At 52.2% G+C, this 20,655-nt stretch overlaps 1 protein-coding gene and 1 long non-coding RNA gene across 4 annotated transcripts in view; one reads left to right on the top strand and one right to left on the bottom strand.

The window, feature by feature from the left end:
- The window catches only part of Cdh4 (cadherin 4), a 498,494-nt gene that overhangs the window by 291,108 nt on the left and 186,731 nt on the right, over positions 1-20,655 (bottom strand). The window lies entirely within an intron of this gene.
- On the top strand, positions 6,081-11,616 carry LOC121134443. Its single transcript, XR_005871528.1, has 3 exons — positions 6,081-6,175; positions 7,725-7,942; positions 9,579-11,616. It is a non-coding gene; the product is annotated as an uncharacterized LOC121134443 (long non-coding RNA).

Below are 20,655 nucleotides of genomic sequence, written 5' to 3'. Positions count from 1 at the left end.
CTGCATATGCGCCTATAACCCGAGGGCTGTGGAGGCGGAGCCAGGAGGATCCTGGGGGCCTAATGGACCCTCAGTCTAGGCAACCAGTGAAGTCCAGGTTCAGTGAGAGACCCATCTCAAAACACACGTGAGTATGTATGTACGCCACACAGATGTAACTATTCCTTATAAAGCCGTGCGGTCTTTGTGTTAAGGAAAGGGACTCAGCACAGAGCATTCTCTTAGCTCCGGCCACCCCGGCCCTTTGTCACATGGGGAACTGGAATGAAGCTGGGTCAGGACCACGTTCTGTTGCCCATCCCCTGCGTCTGCAACCGGCCTGCCCAGGTACCATCAGAGGCAGTTTGGCGGGAGCTCCAGGTCCTAAGACACAGGCTCCTCTGTGGTCCATGTATAAAGCTTCAGGAGAGGACAAGAGGGGGATGACAGTGTCTTCTTTACAAAGCAGGGGAGTGGAGGGAAGGGCCTCTCTGTGAGAGCCCCCTGCTCTGTGGGCGTGCCCTTACAAACAAGACACAGCTTGAGACACGGCAAGAAGAGATGAACTGCCAAGGTGGGGACCCGAGGCACAGTCCCATATTCGTGGTTTGGGAGAGGACCCAAAAATGGATGAGTGAGTGGACCATGCCCGGCAGCTGATAGCCGAGGGAAGCAATACTTTTGGGTAAGGCTGTGGGAGCTGCCAGCTGGCTTTGTGGGCCCTGACACCTGTGTCCCGCCCCAAAGCCGCCGGGTTTTTGTGTGCAATTCCCCACAGCTTAAGGCAGAATGTGAAAGGGACCTGCTTGCCTCAGACGAGAGTCTGACTAAGCAACTGGCCAAGGTCCCTTGAAACTAGAGAGGTAATATAACAGGCTGCCTGTGCCCAGAAGTCGTCACCATTGATGTCAGGGTGGGCAGCCACCTGCAGGGAGGAGAGCAGTTCCCTGTGCACAGCCTGAGGCTCATGGCTAGTCCAGTCGAGGGGGAAATGAATCAATTAATAAAAACAAAATTACCTTTTACCCAGTTAAATAAAAGCTAATATAAATGAAGTTGCTGTGTGTGGGGCAGATTTTCGCTAACTATAACCATTCCATTCCAAGATGGAATTGACTTAATGTGATATTAAAAAAGATCAAATTAAACTTTAATGAATGTGACACTCGGCGTCAGAAAAGGCGCTGCGGCCCTTTCCATGTTTTTACTGAGTCCGTAGATAAAACATCTACCTGCATCTCATTTGCTGCAGAGGGGCAGGGCACTCTCTCTGAAAGGGGCCTGGACTGAGGTCCCAGGGGCCGCTCACACCCTGTGGGAGCGCTTTTCCCTGGCTCTTGCTAGTTTATGGTTTTGAGCTCTGGGCATCAGTGACAGAACAGCGCAGCTGTGCCTGGCCCCACTCCTGAGGACCATAGAGGATGCTACACAGGGAATGGGCAGGATAAAGCAAAAACTCACGCTGGCGTGAACCTGATATGCGGTACCCAGGCTTGTTCTCATCCACTGCGGCCTTGAGGCAGCCAAGCAGAGCCTGTCTGTGCCTTCAGAAGAGGGCGAGGGAGCAGCCTGATCTTAACCATGTCCAGAGACTGGAGCTCACCTCCTGTAGACACACTGTGGGGCTGGGAGCCCTGGAGGTGCTTGGAGAGGCCCTGGGAATGGTGGCTCTGTTTGCCAGCAGCAGAATGGGCTCTGCTTATGGCAGACTCCAAGAGAGGAAGATTCTGAACCATGCCTGGGAGTCAGACAATGCTATAGCTCTGTGACCTTGCTAAGTTCAATTTCCCATGCCTCAGTTTTCCACCCTGTAAAATGGAATGACTCTTCTAGGAATGAGACTATGTGTGTCCAGGAAGTTTTCTGACTAAGAACATAGACCATGTTGACCATGGCCATGCCTTTCCTATCCTTAGCACATAGTGTGCTTCCTTAGGCTGAGAACCCCCTTTTCAACCCTACAACTGGTGTCTCCTATGTCTCTACTTTGCAGCCTAAAGGGTTTTAGTCACTTGCCAAATGTAGTGGCAGGAATCACCCTTGACCTTTGACCATCAATATCTGTTGAACACTCACCTGCGCTGAGCCCTGGTGGCTGTATCTGATGAACATGTACTGGAAAGGCAAGCTCAGGGTCACCAAAAGACACATCCAAGGCTCTCACTGTAGCCCAAGAACTGCTCCTGTCATCTCCCTGATGCCCAGGAGCTGGCAAATGTCTCAGCAGTTTCTTCCCAGGGAAACTCTAAAGATGCAACGAGAAGCTGCATTCTAGCACGATGCTGCCTGGGGGAGCGGGGGAGGGGGAGCAGGGGGAGGGGCGGCTCACAAACAGGTGCTAGAGAAGCCAGGAAGGAATGAGCTGGTTCACCTGAGCTCAAACTCAAGCAGAACTCCCCTAGAAGGTTAGAATCCCGAAATCTGCTTCCACCCACCCCCAGGAAGGAGATGGAGACCACAAGGAACTTGAAGCTGCTTTCTTCGGAGCAAGTCCTGTGTGGTCAGACGCACCGGGGTCTCTGCTGTCTGCAATCCCACCAGCTGTGTATTGATCATTTGCACACTACATTAAACCATAAAAAACAAATAGAAAACTTTAAATGGGCTTCCCTGCAGGAGTGGAAAGGGGAGGTGGAGGCTGGAGCTCTGTGCTCTGTCTGGTCAGGATGAGGTGTATTTTGCAACAAGCTCTGGACAAGGGGGTCTACAGCACCTGCTTAAACAGGAGCTGGACCAAGCTGAAGGGAGCCCATGCTGTGACTGGGGGACCTTGCCCATGAGCCAAGCTGTGCTCTGACCAGGAAGTGGTACCTTTAAGCCTAGAGGAGCCCATGCTCTGACTAGAAGAACATGCCTATGAATTGCCAGGAACCTGTTTTCTGATGTGGGGAGAGAAGAGGGAGGGGAAGGGGAAATTTCCTCCCCAGATAATTGTAGAGCCATCTCTGGGGGCTAGGCCACATTTGACATTTCACCTCAAGCCAAAGCAGCAGCTCAATGTTTGCAGAAAGCCTGGGCTCTCCCAGGGTCTGCTGTCCTATTTTTAATAGTCAGCTGTTGAGCTCTCTGCCAAGTGACCTTGTGAATTATTTCCCCATGAATCTGTGATGCAAGGATGCTGGCTCCCGGGAGTTTTTTCGAGGGTGGTAAGAATGCAAATCCCTCCATTAGAGCACCTGGGCCCTGGGTCCCTGGATGGACCCGCCCTGGGCTTCAACTTCATTGTCTGTAAGGTGGGGGCTGGTGTAGCCACGTCTTGTTTTGAGTCAAGGAGATAAACACTGGTCTCATGCAGCGTTGAGCATGGAGTCCTGTGGAGTGTTGGCTTGGGTTCTGACTCTCCTGGCCATGGAGGAAACAGGGACACTGGAGGGATCCTTCTTGTTGGGATGATAGCGAGTCTGCAGGCCTCCCTGTTTTGCTGTGTCTGAGAGCGAAAGTGTCACCAGTGGCTGCTTACATGAAAGGCCCTCTGCACTAAGGTTGTAGGGCAGTGTTTGGGGTAAATGCCCCTGCGGGACAGTAGAGGAGGAGGGCTTGGAAGTCTGGCCAATCAGGGAACGGAGGGCCTCTGCAGGGAATTTAGAGGCAGCTGGAGCCATATTAGCTGGGGCCAGTGGAAAGCAAGTTTAGCTGGCTGAGTGTGAGCAAGGGTGTGAGTGGGCTGCAGGACACACCCTCATGAGAGGAAAAGGTATTTGTGGACATGCTGTGTGATTGGTCTTTGTCTGTGATAGATTGTCTTCCTGGTTAAGGGAACAGCCAGGCAGGGCCCCCAGTGGGTGACCCACTCCGGAGTTCCTCAAACCTCTTCCACTCACTCATGACCCCTTTACTCTTGAGAAAGTCTTACACACCCTTGGGCACATGTGACTGTATGAAGCAGGTGCACAAATCAAACATTTACTGACCGTGAGTCAAAGACATCCCCATGTGCAAACAATTCTTGGGTATACATGGAATTTTACCATCTATGAAAGATGAAGGTAAATTTGCATGCTGATGAGATGTATTGCTTGTTTGTTCTTACGCAAAGAATTAAATCTCGGCTGAGTATTTGATACAGCAGGACACGGAGCGCCTTTCACGTTGGTCGATACTTTGATTGAGTCAATTCTGAAAACGCTGTTCGAACTATGTGTGGGGGCCATCTCAGAAACTATTAGCAATTCTATTCTTACCCCAAGCCAAGTTCATCTAGCATTTTAAAAAAGACACTGAAGTCAACAACTTAAATGTCATTTTCAAAAAGTCAAACATTTGAACACAGAACAATCCAAAGATAGACCAACTTAATACCTCCATGCTGAGGAGTGACGGGAAAATACTAAAGGTGTTTGTTTTCTGTAATTAAACCATTCCGTGTCTACCAAGCAGAAAACTGTTCAGTACAGACACTGCAGTTCTTAACACAGTAGTCTGAGCCGGAGTGCTCCAGGCAGCATCCGGCAATGCGTGGTGTAAGGGCACGCACAAGCAGAAGTGCTTAGCGTGTGTGTCCAGACTACAGTCAAATGGAGCAACCTGGGTGAGCGCTATGGGATTCTCCTTGGGGTCATTATACTTTGGATTTTTGAATTAACCTTTGGTCTCCGTATTCAGGAAATCTTCACTGCCATGAGATTATTTTGTAAGTCCCACATTCAGTTATGCCACCCGGGTATGGGACCGAAACTCACAGTGTAAGCATCTGTGGGGTACATGGTATGGAACCTATAGAGTCCAGGTCTGGGGATTCCATAAATTGCACTTGTAGCTTCTCTGTCCAGAGGCCTTCGATTTAAAAACAACTGGATGGCAGCAGGGGGTGGGGAGGGAGGGGGCAATACCACCTCTTGATGGAAAATCCCCAAGGTTCACATGGAATGGAGGACGCACCTTCAGTGGGTGTGGGCCTGTCTGTCTGTCTGTTACAACTCAAAATTCAAAGGAATTTATTCTGGGCAGTCCTCACCCACTGTGTATTCCTGAATTGTATGTGTGTTGATAGCTGTCCTGCCCTTCTAGCAATGATACTAGAAGTCTCCTGTAGTTTCTGGCCGTATGCCTCATGTCACCACCATAGAAGAGTCTCCTTTGGGACCATTTACACCCCCTGACCACAGTCCAGGGCTGCCCCCAGAAACGCACATGGCACAATTCCACCTGTATTTCCTGGGGGCAGCACTAATCGCTGGCTTTGATTCCAGTCTACCGTGGAGAGCTGGGTCTATATATTACCTGCCAACTTCAGAGCCAGGTAATATTGGACGTTAGAGAAGATTTGGTCATTCAATCAATGCCCACGGCCCTTTACAGCCCAGTGACAAGACCAAGGTCAGCTGGTAGCCGAGGTGCTGAGGCCTGGCCAGTCACAAGGACATAAACTATAGTAGCCAGTTTTCAAAGTTGTTTTTAAGAGGAAAATATATCTGGAAGTTTTAGAGATGAGATTTGCTTAAAGGTATCACACACACACACACACACACACACACACACACACACGCACGCACGCACGCACGCACGCACACATACACATACCACATGGTCTAAGGTTTACATAGGAAAAGCTACAGCGGGACCCCCAGGATACAGGGTCGACTCTAGCTCTAGCCTCAGTAGGTGAGTCACCCCACCTCAGAGTTTCTCCCTGTAGAATGGGCAGACACTGAGCACTTGGCCTGCAGGGAAATAAGGAGGCCCAGTATTATGGTGAATTTTGGTCTGTCAAATCCATGGGAGTTAGAATCGGAAACAAATCTCTGGGTGTGCCTGTCAGGTGACCCAGGATTTAGCCAGCACCAGTCTCAGGGCTGGGGCTCTGGACTAACTAAAAAGAAGGTGAGTTGAGCACCAACGCTTATCTCTTCTCTGCTCCCCGACTGTGGATGTCATGTGACTAGCTGCTTCCTGCCTGTGGGTGTCATGTGACCAGCTGCTTCCTGACTGTGGGTGTCATGTGACCAGCTGCTTCCTGACTGTGGGTGTCATGTGACCAGCTGCTTCCTGCCTGCGGGTGTCATGTGACCAGCTGCTTCCTGACTGTGGGTGTCATGTGACCAGCTGCTTCCTGACTGTGTGTGTCATGTGACCAGCTGCTTCCCGACTATGGGTGTCATGTGACCAGCTGCTTCCTGCCTGCGGGTGTCATGTGACCAGCTGTCTCAGGCTCTTGCTGCTGTGCCTTCACTGTTTCGAGGGACTGTATCTTCGAACGGTAAGTCAAAGTGATTCTCTCCTTTCTGAAGTTGCTTCTGCCGAGTATTTTGTTACAGTAAGGAGAAGGCTCACTAACACACAGACGGCTCTGGGGGAGCACCCTGACGTCTGCTCCTGCTGCATACGCCTGGAGGTGGGGAGCCCTGACTTCAGAAGAAGGTAAGGGCACATCTTCTACCCTGGGCCCTCCAGTCTGGCCACCCTGATGCTCTCTCTGAGCACCTTTTCTCGGGTAATCACACTGCAGGCCCCAGGGGGTGGGAAAGACTCAGAGCTAGGCTTCCAGCCTCAGGAGAGCCTCGCCAGTCTGTGCAGAATGCTGTCCGCTGCTGTCCATTGTCCCTTGGGAAATGACAGTACCACAAGCGTGACACCGTCAGGAAGGTGGTGGATAATGAGTGGGGGGCAGTGGGAGACAGGCAGTGGTTGGTAGACAGTGGGTGCTCGGCAGCTGGCTGTAGGAGCCAGTCATTGGGCATGGGGGTGGACATGGGGGTGACATGGAAGTGGACATGGGGTGGACATGGGGGTGGACATGGGGGTGACATGGAGGTGGACATGGAGTGGACATGGGGTAGACATGGGGTGGACATGGGATGGACATGGGGTGGACATGGGGTGGACATGGAGGTGGACATGGGGTGGACATGGGGTGGACATGGGGTGGACATGGGGTGGACATGGGGTGGACATGGGGTGGACATGGGGTGGACATGGAGGTGGACATGGGGTGGACATGGAGGTGGACATGGGGTGGACATGGGGTGGACATGGGGTGGACATGGAGGTGGACATGGGGTGGACATGGGGTGGACATGGAGGTGGACATGGGGTGGACATGGAGGTGGACATGGAGGTGGACATGGGGTGGACATGGAGGTGGACATGGGGTGGACATGGAGGTGGACATGGGGTGGACATGGAGGTGGACATGGAGGTGGACATGGGGTGGACATGGAGGTGGACATGGGGTGGACATGGAGGTGGACATGAGGTGGACATGGGGTGGACATGGGGTGGACATGGAGGTGGACATGGGGTGGACATGGGGTGGACATGGAGGTGGACATGGGGTGGACATGGAGGTGGACATGGGGTGGACATGGAGGTGGACATGGGGTGGACATGGGGTGGACATGGGGTGGACATGGGGTGGACATGGAGGTGGACATGGGGTGGACATGGAGGTGGACATGGGGTGGACATGGGGTGGACATGGGGTGGACATGGAGGTGGACATGGGGTGGACATGGAGGTGGACATGGGGTGGACATGGGGTGGACATGGAGGTGGACATGGGGTGGACAGTGGACATGGGGGTGGACATGGGGTGGACATGGAGGTGGACATGGGGGTGGACATGGGGTGGACATGGGGTGGACATGGGGTGGACATGGAGGTGGACATGGGGTGGACATGGGGGTGGACATGGGGTGGACATGGGGTAGACATGGGGTGGACAGCAGGCACTAGGTAATGAGCAAGGAGCACTAAAATGCTGCGCTAACTGACAGCACAGCTTATGTAGAAACATTTCTAACTGGCAGGTGGGAAAGCTGTGCTCTGGCCCCACAACAGAACCTGCAGGTGCTGCTGTTGGAAACTCCAGCTACCTCACCCATCCGCACCCCCAGTATCCCAGACACGCCAAGAAGTCCCCTTGCAGGCATCGACAATCCAGGTATTCCCAGCCATGAGCTCCAGGCTGCCTCTGTGAGGTGCCAGCGCTTGTCACCTGCCGCAGGCTGGCCCCCACGGGCCACAGGTGAGTGCTGAGCAGCTGTGACTGAGCTGTGGCCTCAGAATCGCCGGCTCTCATCTGCTCAGATAATGGTCGGACGCGGCCACTAAAACATTTCTAAGTGATTGCTTGTGGATCACACACACACACACACACACAGACACACAGACACACACACACAGACACACAGACACACAGACACACAGACACACAGACAGACACACACAGACACACACACACGCAGACACAGACACACACACAGACACACACACAGACACACACACAGACACACACACACACAGACACACACACACACACAGACACACACACACACAGACACAGACACACACACACACAGACACACACACACACAGACACACACACACAGACACACACACACACAGACACACAGACACACAGACACAGACACACACACACACAGACACACACACACAGACACACACACACAGACACACACACACACACACAGACACACACACACACACACAGACACACACACACAGACACACACACACAGACACACACACACAGACACACACACACAGACACAGACACACACACACACAGACACAGACACACACACACACAGACACACACACACACACACACACACAGACAGTTCATCTATCTGGTGACCCACTTCTGGTCTTTTGTGCAGTGGCAGTTGGAGAACTGGGCCGCAATGTGCCTCGGTAAGAAAAAAAATGTTTTAATAGGCTCGCTGTTTAGCGTCCCATCCTTCCAGGCCTCAGACAAAAATGAAGCTTATTACAGGTTGGAAGTGGGCAACTTAGAGGAGGGCGGGGCCAGGATAGACGGCCAGTCTCAGTGTCACCAGAGGTCCTTCCCCTAAATATTCCTGGGTCTCATCTCTAGGCTCAGGGGCACGTGCGACTGTGTGAGCCTGCGGTGTGAACCTGGGGTGTGGACCTGGGGTGTGAACCTGGAGTGTGAACCTGCGGTGTGAGCCTGCGGTGTGAAACTGGGGTATGGACCTGCGGTGTGGACCTGGGGTGTGGACCTGGGGTATGGACCTGCGGTATGGACCTGGGGTGTGGACCTGCGGTGTGAGCCTGCGGTGTGAGCCTGCGGTATGAACCTGGGGTGTGGACCTGCGGTGTGGACCTGGGGTGTGGACCTGGGGTGTGGACCTGGGGTGTGGACCTGGGGTGTGAACCTGGGGGTGTGAACCTGGGGGTGTGAGCCTGCGGTGTGGACCTGGGGTGTGGACCTGGGGTGTGGACCTGGGGTGTGGACCTGGGGTGTGAACCTGGGGGTGTGAGCCTGCGGTGTGGACCTGGGGTGTGGACCTGGGGTGTGGACCTGGGGTGTGGACCTGGGGTGTGAACCTGGGGTTGTGAGCCTGCGGTGTGGACCTGGGGTGTGGACCTGGGGTGTGGACCTGGGGTGTGGACCTGGGGTGTGGACCTGGGGTGTAGACCTGGGGGTGTGAGCCTGCGGTGTGAGCCTGCGGTGTGGACCTGGGGTGTGGACCTGGGGTGTGAACCTGGGGTGTGGACCTGGGGTGTGGACCTGGGGTGTGGACCTGGGGGTGTAAACCTGTGGTGTGAACCTGGGGGTGTAAACCTGCGGTGTGAACCTGCGTGTGATTCTGACGGGCCCCCGTTATGTCACCAAGCCTGCAGGTGTTGATGTGTCCCTCAGCTGGAAGCCGGTGGCCAGCTTTCTGGTGGCAGGAAAGGGGCCTTGTCTCTCCTTAGGACTCTGGTCATCATCGCTCAGAGCCAGCTTCCCTGCCTGTGTCTCTGAACACACAGTGGCTCACCCAGAACGTCTGAGAAGTAAAGAATAAGCTGAAGGCGGGAGATGAGAGGTGCCACGCCCCGTCCATCTGCAGAGAGCAGGAAGGGCCCTCATGTGCTTCACTGTGAACCTGCAACCAGAGGGGTGGGGTTGCCTAGGGTCTCGGGGAACCCAGCTTTACTTCTCCTGGGCATATACGTAAAAGAGCCTGCACTCCCACGGAGATACCCACACACTTGTGTTTATTCCTGCACCAGTCACGACATCCAGGAAACGAAGACCACTTCGATGCCCGTCAACAGGTGAATGAGGGATATAAGAGCGGTAACATACACAAACGGAATAGTATTCAGCCATAAGGAAGGATGAAGTCACGACATTTGTAGGAAAACTGTTGTAACCAAGAGCCATTGTTAAGTGAAGAATTTCAGACTAACGAAGATGAGGACTTCCTCTCACGTGAGAAGCCTATATGTGCATATATACATATATCATAACATACTATAATAGATGTAATAATATAATATATATTCTTGGAGATGGCATTCCCTCAGATACCAATGGTTGGTATATAGATAGATGTCTGGCTGGGTGACCAGGCATGGTTTATTGTCACTAGGAGGTTGTCTATGCCCCTCAATGACAGAGAAGGTGGTGTGTGCACCCCTGGAGACCATGTTGCTTCTGCTGGCACACGGATGCAGCTGTGTGGACTGCTGAGATAATGCGTGGTGGCAGCTTTCCCCATTCCTAGAATGACAGAAGGGTTTCTCTGTGTAGCTTTGGAGGCTGTCCTGGAACTCACTCTGTAGAACAGGCCGGCCTCAAACTCACAGAGATCTGCCTGCCTCTGCCTCCCGAGTGCTGGGACTAAAGGCGTGCGCCACCAATGCCTGGCTGACAGAGTTCTTAAATGATGGTATTTACACTTTTTAAGATGGGGCTTCTCTTCTAGAAGCATTTTAGATACTCATGGAAGCTGGGGCACTGTAAGGACAGTGGATTGTAAGGACCGAGAGGCCCTCACACCCTGCCAGCTCCTCTGCTGCCCACACACATTGCCCTAGTGCCTTACGCTGCAGAAAGACAGCACCGGGGAAGTCCCAGACTGCCTTGGAACCCTTCTCCGTGCAATCCAAATCCCATTCGAATCCCAGGAAGAGCTAAAAATAACTGTATCCAATGGCAAGATGGTGTCTCTGAAGACACCATCATCATCAGGCTGGCTCTGCCCGCCTGCCTTGCCTCTTAATTACTGGTGCTACCTACAGCTAGCTATTCAGGCTTTGGAAACATTGCAGTTGGAGAAAATGTATGGATTTAGAAGTGTCTCTCCGCGTATTTATTTTTAGTTGTTGCACTTAATTCAAGAAATACTACCCCCCAAAAAAAAACAGGCACAATATGTTGCACAATATGTAACTTAAGAAAGCATTCCCTGAATTCTGACTGTGGCCTTATTTGCCTAGCACTGCATGGAGACCTTGGGAAAGCACCTAGAGGCCCTTGAGTGGGGTCTCCTCTATAGGCAGCTGGGCCTTGCTGGCTTGAGATTTCTAAAGTTCCCTGAGAGCCCCCTCCCCACCCCAGCAGAGGCAGCTGGGACTGACAGAGCCTTCCCACAGGGACCCAGGGCACTTTCCCGAGTCACTGAGGTCACAGCACCCAGGTGGACCTTACATCAGCTGCTGATCCTCTGTGTGTCATCTCCCCCACCCTTGCGAGGGGACACCTACATCATTGTGGACAGGAAAGCTGCAGGGGGGAGAGAGGGGACAGCGCTAGTGCACGTGCAGCGCACACAGGCACTGATTGGGTTTCTCTGACTTACTGAGTTAGTCAAATGGAGGCTTCATCTCTTTGCAAGGGTGGAAGAAAAATAATAATAAAAGATTCAGCGTAATGTGATCAAAGGCTTCTCCTCTCAAATTCCTTTACTAGACAAACCCAGAAATCCAGCTGCAGCTGGGACCACATTACCGCCATGGAGACACGTGGTGGATGGAGGGACCGTGTGAGGACTGCTCCGTTTGAAACATTTATCTTGCATTCAAAGTGTCCCACATTTGAGGCTAAACTATTACTGTAATTGGATTTTAATAAGGCCAGAGAATTGTCTAGAGCTTTGCTTGCTGCCTGCACCAACGTGAAGACGAGGGGGCCTGCGCGGTGCCGCCCGCTCCACTCCGATTGCGCAAGTTTCCTAACTCAGACCTCTTGCAAAGACTCTCTTCCGTTGCCAGGCATAGTCTCTTTGCTCCCCACACCGCGGTGTTCTACACAGTCCACACAGTCGTGAGAGCAGCGACCGTAAATCCGTGTTGAGGGAGACGGATGATTCTGAAGTCTCTACAGTGGGAGATTGCTTTATGATACTTTCATTGCAAGTTTGTAACCTGAACTCCCACGTTTTGTGGCTGTCTCTGGGCTTCTAATGAGCCAGGCAGATTTCTGTGCCTCTGAAAACCCCTCTCAGCCTCTCCGAAGAGTTTCCCATGCTTAGTAAGGGAGAGGGAGAAAAGGATGGAAGCATGCTACTCTGGTGGCTGAACCCATTCCCCCCTGCCCCCCCTGCAAAGCCCGGTATGAGGACTGGGTTTCCCTGAAACACAGACCTCGGGTTAGGGGTCTCCAATGCTGTCTTCCCATGTCCTTTTCTTAATGTACCTCTTGCATGCCCAGAACACTAGAGAAGACTAGACGTATCCTGCCTGTGGCCTGGTGGCTACTTAATCCCCATTCCACATGGAAAACAGCAAGGCCATTTGTCCAGGCCCACACCCTGTGCTCTGTGTGTTTGTTTCCCTAATTAGGAGCATGGGGCGCTAGCTAGGACTTGGGGGATTGCTTCAGAGAGTTAACGGCTGCCTTGACTGTACCCAGGGCTTCCACTGGCCCTGTGTCCTGCCCTCAACCCAGAGGATAACCAGCAGAGGCTGCCTCCATCTTCTTCATCCACAATTCATTCCCAACCCGGAAGTACTTTTTTTTTTTTGAGACAGGATCTTATGTAGCCCCAGGTGGTCTCAGATTCCATGCATAGCTGTGAGTGGTCTTTAACTTCCCATCCCTCTGCCTCCACCTCCCAAATGCCGAGTGACAGGTGAGCATCACCACGCCCAGAGTTCCTTGCAGACTAGACAAGCACTCTACCCTCCGAGGTCCATCCCTACCAACCACCTTTCCAGAGTCCAATCAACCATCATGGCTTCCCACAGTGCCTACCGCTCTCTTTACTCTCCTCTGAATGTAGCTGGCCACATGGGCCTCCCCCCCTTGGGAGACTTGACTCATCACCCTTACATCACAGACCCGCCTTCCACCATATGGGCGAAAACAGCCACGAATTGGGAAGCGGTTTCCACAACAAGAGAAACAGCCCCACGCTTCCACCCTAAGCAACGTGTGAAGCCGTAAGACAGTGAGCATGTGCGAGGAAAGAGCCCTGTCCCCCACGCGGGCCTCGCCAGGGCTTCCTCGTCCCCCACCGGGGCCTGGCCACAGCTTCCTTGATGGTTTATCTTCTGCCACGTTAAGTCAGACACTTCTGGACCAAGCCCTGGGGTGGGGGGAGCCGGCAGCTTGATGTGAACCACGGAGAGGGCTGAGAGCAGTGTTTGTGACAGCCTTTGTGGAGATCAAGGGATGTCACCACCCAGAGACTCAGGGCAGGACCCAGAGGAATCAATTGTGTCACTGGTTCCAATTAGGACATTAGTTAGATTTATACAGGACAAGAACACACAACTGCCACATTGGCCCCATGCCTGGCCTGCTAATGACACCAGGGACCTGAGAGAGGCCAAAGTCCGGGGGAGACCTGAGGAAGGGGTCGCAGCCTGGGGTCCTATAGATTCCAATGCTTGTTTGCACGAGGCAGGAGTGGGTCACTTTGGTGCCCTGTGGGCTTCATTCTGGTTTGGGTAAAGCCCCAGCAAAGGGCCATGGCACTGAATGTAGGGCTAGGATGGGGTTTTGGATGTGGCTGAGCTCTCTGGCTCTCCGTTTCCCCCACCCGAAACAGTGAGATCCACATGCAGCTCATAGGCTGTGGATCATATGACCTGGTGGTGGGGAGAGAGGTCTTTGTCACTGCCAGTGACCTTAAGTCAATGTCTGTCCCTACTCAGTGCTACCCAGCACCATGGAACAGGGAGCACCCCACTCTCCACCCTGTCGATGTCTAAGATGAGGCTTTTTAAGGGGGTCTGACCGGCTTCTGAAGGGCATTAAACTACATCCTTCACTAGCAAGCCACCCTAGAATCGTGACCATCAGAATACTTCCAGATACTTCCCAGTGCCCACCTCCCCCCAGTTGATAAATTACTAGCTCCAAATTAAAGGAAGAAGACCCAAATGTCACCACAAGTAACTCACCAGTCACCAGTGACAAGAAAATACAGATGGAGTCTATGGACTTCCTTGGCGTCAACTCAGGTGCCAAATTATCTCTGGGCACGTAGGGAGATGATGCAACACAAGGCATAGAGCTTACCCACCTAATAGACTCTCCCCGAGAGAGAACCTATGGTATCAAGCCAGCCTGAGGTGACAGAGCCATGGGTGTTTCGGAGAGAACCTCAGGTGTTGGCCCTGTGAGTGTCCCTCCTTGGTGATAGCCCAGGATATACTCTACTCATGATCCCGCCTTAGCCATGAACTCTGAGACCCTGGGATGCATGCCCTTCCTGTCACAGGTAATAACAAAACCCCAGATCCCGGGACAGAGGTACCGTGATCGGATGCAAGGACACAGGGCAGGCTGTCGGGTAGCAGTGGGACGTAGAGGGTAGTCTTCAACCCTCAGAGCTCAGACAGGCAGCGAGTTACTCTAGGCTGCACCCCTGGGTGCTCTTGGCCAACCTGCTCACATTGGACTTCTCTAGCTAAGGTGAGCCACAGACAGTTCAAACAGGTAAACAGTTGCTTGTCAGGAGCGCAGTGTCAGCACATGGCTGAAATAAAAGACAGCTTGGCTCACATGACCAGATTGCCTGCCAAGATGGAAAGAAAATGCCCAGTAAGCGTGATGTGGCTCCTCACGCTTCAGACACGCCTGAGGCTACATTCCGAGCTTGCTTCCAAGACCAGGAACACTTGTGACATGTGACACACGACTTTCATTAGACTTAGGCAAACCTGGGGTGAGTGAGGACCCTTCCCCCAGGCCCCAGCTTGTGTAAATCTGAACACTACCCTCTGGGTTGCTTTACCAGAAGAAACCTAGGGTGCTTAGTGGATTAGCTTTCATGGTGCCTCCCTTTGACGGAGCTAGTGGCAACATCTCTCACATTTGGGTCAAGGTCTGCACACTGGAAAATCCGGTGCCAGACGATAGCAGGTGCCTGCCTGGTGCACCTCCCTCCACCTGACCCTGGGTGAACACCTCACTCTGCCTCTGCTCAGCTGTCTCCTTTCACCACAGGACTCAGCCCCATCGTACACATCTGCACCCCTCCTTCTTGGGTGCCCGCTCTCACCTCAGGACCCCGCAGGCCCATTTCAAGCCCTTTAACACAACGCCAGGCCTTATGTTCTAGTCTTGTCAGTGTTTCTATCTTCATGGTGCTCTAGGGTCTCCCCTAGACTCCCCCAACAACCATGAGGAACCATTAGGGCCAAGATATTTCAGTGAACTAACGGTCTCAGTAAATCAAGTTGCAATACCATGATTGCCTTATGAAATAAATGGAACAGGCAACCACAGGGGACCCTCCCCCGTGTTTTCTCCATAAATGCCGAGAATGTGGATCATTAAGGCACTGTCTTTAGTTTAGAAAACACAATCTATAATATTCTTATGGAGCAAGTTATTTCCAGCATGGCTAAATCCTGTCAGGAACAACAACCAACAACAACAACACCCCCAAACGAGGAACGAAAGTAGTGATGCTGCGTTTTGTGATATCTGTAGCTATTTTGACTGCACCAACCTGTGGCCACTAGGGAGCCTGCACCATGCTGTGGTCACCTATAGTGCTTGGGAAGGCCATCTGGCACCAGGTGGTGGGGCACACCTCTCTAGAACATGCCTCTCATTGACCCTTCCGGCTGCACACGTCTTCCACGGTACGCGGCGGGTACAGCCGAGCTAGCATCACGGCTGTGGGAGCACCGGAAGGCTTGGCTTTTTCCCTCAGATAATATAATCTTACCCATAAGCCACGCCGCACAAGGGCTGGAGTTACGGTTTTCACATACAGCCAGCTATAGAGGGGACACTTCTCACCCACACAAGTGACATCTCAGAGTCTTCTTCCCAGTAGACAGTGAGACTCCTCAGGTGTCTGCCACAGTTTCCTTGAACCATGAACACCACTCAACCAACCGTGGCAACCCGAAAGACCCATGGCGGCCTGATCAGCAGCATCAGGACACCAGCTTACGGGAGTAGAAACAGACACTGGGAAATGTGACCGTGCGCCTATATCATCCTCGAGGACAGAACCCAGCTCCATCCCTAGGCTGCTGAGATGCAAGAGTTCTTCATGGGGAGAGCAGGTTCTAAAGCACTGAAATTCCGCATTCTGCCTCAGTTAGGCCATTCTGACTCTACTGGAGTCCTCAAGTCATGTGGTATGTGAGCTTCCCGAGACTGAAAAGTCCATAGCAATGACTTTACTTTTGTGATTCACTGTTTAACTATTTCATCTTCACCCCTTCATTCATTTGCACTCGTTAGACCAAAATATACCAAGAGATGCCATGATAGACTTGGAAAATGTAACCCACATCCCTCGCACACAGACCAAGGATCATTGGTCTGTAGATGCACCGTGGGGGGTGGCTCTTACTGTACATGGGGTCTTCGCTCAGACATCTCTAAAGCCAGGAAACCGGAAGGAACATTCTTGATGCCGTGACAGCCAGTATAGACACACATATGCCCAACGTTAGCCGCGAATCACTTACCTAGAAATAAGAGGAAAGTTTTGTGAGTGGGGTGAAGGGTTTCTCCCATTGGAGTCCTGTCCTCGTTACTTCCTGTTGCAGTCATAAACTTGGGGACTCTTTGGCTTCCAGGTTACAATTGGTCATCAACGAAAGCCAAAGCAGGAGCTTGAAGCAGAGACTACAGAAGTGCGTTGCTGACTGGCTTGCTGCCCCTGACTTGTGTTCAGCCTCCCTCCCCATCCTCCCCTCCTTGTCCCTCTTCCCAATTCCCTCCTTCCCATCTCCCAGTCATCTCCTCTTCTGTCTCCATCCAGGAAAGGTCAGGTCTGTTACCAGTATCAATCAAACAGAGCATATCAAGCTGCCGTAAGACTAAGCACCTCCCCATGTATTAAGGCTGAGCAAGGTGACCCAGTATGAGGAGTAGGGTCCCAAAAGTCAGCAAAGGAGTCAGAGATAGCTCTGTTCCTGCTGTTAGGAGTCCCATAAGAGGACCAAGCTACACAACTGTAACATATACGCGGGGTGCCTAGGTCAGTCCCATGCAGGCTCCCTGGTTGTCTGTTCAGTCTCTATGAGACCTATGAGCCCAGTTTAGTTGATTGTGAGAGCCTTCCTGTGGTGTCCTTGATGCCCTCTGGCTCCTACACTCCTTTTTTCTCCTCCTCTGCTTCCTCCACAGGATTCTCAAACGAACTCTACCTAACGTTTGGCTGTGGGTCTCTGCCTGCATCAGCTGTCGGATGATGTCTTTCTGATGGCAATCGGGGCAGGCACCAATGTGGCCACAGGAGATGGCCAGTTCAGGCTACGTATCCACTATTGCTAGGAGTCTAAACTTGTGTCCTTCATGCAGCATTCTTATACAAACCAGGGATACCTTCCCTGGGGTGCCCCCAACAAGTGGGGTGGACCCTCCTGAGTCAACTAGTGATCAAGAAGATGCCCCACAAACTGCTTCACTGGGCAGTGCAATATGGGAAATTGTTCGGCTTGGGATTCCCTCTTTCCAGGTTACTCTAAGTTTGTGTCAAGTTGTCATCTGAAGCTATGACAGCTCCTAACAAGTGAGGTCTGACCCTCGCTGCAATGACTGGTGTTCTGACCCTCGCTGTAATGACTGGTGTTCTGACCCTCGCTGCAATGACTGGTGTTCTGACCCTCGCTGCAATGACTGGTGTTCTGACCCTCGCTGCAATGACTGGTGTTCTGACCCTCGCTGCAATGACTGGTGTTCTGACCCTCGCTGCAATGACTGGTGTTCTGACCCTCGCTGCAATGACTGGTGTTCTGACCCTCGCTGCAATGACTGGTGTTCTGACCCTCGCTGCAATGACTGGTGTTCTGACACTTCTTTGTTTGTTTGTTTGTTTGAGTCAGGGTCTCACTATGTAACCTTAGCTGACTTGGAACTCACTATGCAGTCCAAGCCGGCCACAAACTCACAGAGGCCCACCTGTCTCTGCTTCTCAAGGGCTGGGATTAAGGGCGTACACCACCATGCTCAGGCTGACACCATTTTTAAATCTCCACACCAAGTCACTATAGATTAGACCATACTTTACTGCATCTTTGGGCCATGCAGAGACAAGTGTGTAGTGGAAAGTTCCTGTCCCACCAGATCCAGCCACCGACTAGGCCCCAAATAAGCACACTGAGACGTATTAATTATAGAACTGTTGGCCGATGGCTTGGGCTTCTTATTGGCTACTTTTCTCTTAATTATTAACCCATACCAAGTAGTCTATGTGCTTTCATGTGGTCTTGGCTTACTGGAGAATGCCCCGACCTGTTATTCCTTTGGTGGTTACATGGAGTCTCCTCGAGGCTCTCTCTCTGCCTCTACCCCCCCCCCTGCCCTGCCAGCATTCTCCTGGTCTCTTAGCCTCCACCTGTCTTCCTGCCTGGCCAATGGCCAAACGGTGTTTCTATTCATCAACCAATAAGAGAAACATAAATACAGAAGGACGTCCCCCATCACAAGTGCTCAAGGTTTGGGGACTATGAAAGGGTGAAAAACCTAGACAAAGGCGTCAGCCCCTGTGAGTTCATCCTGGCCTCCTCCACCTCATCATTCACCTACCAGGGCTCTCAAGGGCAAAAGACAGCCAGGAGAACGCCAGTGACGGTCAGCATCTCCTAAGCGGCTCCTGTTCCATATATCTTGCTTTCCCTGGGCCTCTATTTCCATCACCTTTTTTTTGTTGTTGTTGTTTGGTTTTTTCGAGACAGGGTTTCTCTGTGGCTTTGGAGGCTGTCCTGGAACTCACTCTGTAGACCAGGCTGGCCTCGAACTCACAGAGATCCGCCTGCCTCTGCCTCCCGAGTGCTGGGATTAAAGGCGTGCGCCACCAACGCCCGGCTTCTTTCCATTACCTTTAAACGTCTCGTCTGCATAGGGACCAGCGTGGTAACATCCAGCCTAAACCACCTCCTCCCACAGCCTGGGGGTAACGATGCCACCTTCAGTCCAGCCCCACCGCAGCACAGAGCAGAAGCCAACAGAGCCTGGGGAGGGCTTTGAAGGACCTGACTCTGAAAGGACCTTGGAAATAGTTGACTGCTTATAAATAAGGATTCCTGCTCCTCCTGCCCACCCCATCATTAGTGTTGTTCCTGACACTCAGGAGACGTGACGCCATCTTGCCACAAAGACAGCTAAGTGTCCAGAACTGTACAGAGTGTGTGCTCCCCTTACCCCACACCAGGTGAGCTCATGTGGCTGCCAGAGCACAAGCATTTCCTGGGCCTGATAGCCCCCCCAGCATTTCCCACTCAAGGCTCGCTCTGGATTCTATATCTTGAGGCTGAGGGGGCAGAAGCAGACTTTGGGACTAGATCATGGCAGGGATTCTGGAGAGTCTGAAGATGCGGCTTAGATGAGAAAGCGTTGGGTCCTATCCACGTTTAAGGTATGACTTTTCCTGGAAGCTCAGAGAAAGAAGCTCCCAGCAAGAATTGTGGACAATAATGATTTGGACGGCACAGTTTCCGGTGGAATGAGGACTAGTCAGGGTGGAGTCCATCCCAGCTACATTCTGGCAACTAACTTGTCAGCATCTTCTCTGTGTCCTGACCACTTAAGTGAGGCTGGGTTTTGAGACAAAAGATGAATTGGGCAGATAAAGCTCCAAGACGGTGAGCATTCTGAATGTGGCATGGTTACTGCTAGCTGCTTTTGACCACGCTTGTAGTAAGAATGGATAACAAAGAGCAGAGCTGAAAAGACTTGGAGAAGAAAAAGGCAAGGTTCAGATTATCCAGAAAAGAAGTGGTTCAGTGCTAGACAAAACAGGGAATGATTGTTAGCGAGATTAATATAGTTGAAGAGAAATCTAATGCTTTGCACCTGATGGTAGGAAAGACACCCTGAGGAACTCACAGAACTGGCCCAACCCCACCCCTTGTGGCCTTGATGCTGCTCTGGGTCACCTTATTCATGTCACAGGGACACCCTGGGCTCAGCCAGTGATGACAGTTTTGCCAGTCTGGAAATGTCAGAGTTAAGGGGTCATGGAGGTGGATACCCAGATTTCAGAGGAGGGTCTGGGGGACCAGGAAACCTGTGAAAGACTCAGAGGGGGCCATCTGTGAAGCTGTGGTAGTGGGGACTCTGAGACTCTGTCAAGGGGAAAGCCACAGGCCAAGAGTGGAGTGAGTCTAGGAGAGAAGGCATTCGAGCTACAAATAGCAAGGGCATATAGGGCTAGGGCTCACATCACGATCCCATGTGTCCCTGCTGCTGGGTGTGGGGCTATGAGGTAGGAGTTTCTCTGTGGGCACTGGCACTGTTCTGGAGGAGACCCCACCTATTCCCCCATTCCCAACCACTCTTCCTCAGATGGATGTTTTATGAAGTCTCATGGCTAACAGCTTGCCTGGGGTCTCAGAAGAGACTTTGAAATTGGAGTTTTGAACACTGGTGGAACTCTTAAGACTTCAGAGACTCTGGGAAGACAGACTTGGATGAGTTTTTTGTTTGTTTGCTTGTTTGTTTTATGAGATGACCACTAGCCTGTTGGAGCCAGGGGTGGAATGTTATAATTTGAATGTGAA

This window comes from Mesocricetus auratus, unplaced genomic scaffold (genome assembly GCF_017639785.1).
Source record: "Mesocricetus auratus isolate SY011 unplaced genomic scaffold, BCM_Maur_2.0 Super-Scaffold_100028, whole genome shotgun sequence".
Taxonomy (NCBI): domain Eukaryota; kingdom Metazoa; phylum Chordata; class Mammalia; order Rodentia; family Cricetidae; genus Mesocricetus; species Mesocricetus auratus.
The sequence above is the reverse complement of the archived record's forward strand: the minus strand, read 5'-3'. Positions and strand labels throughout refer to the sequence as shown.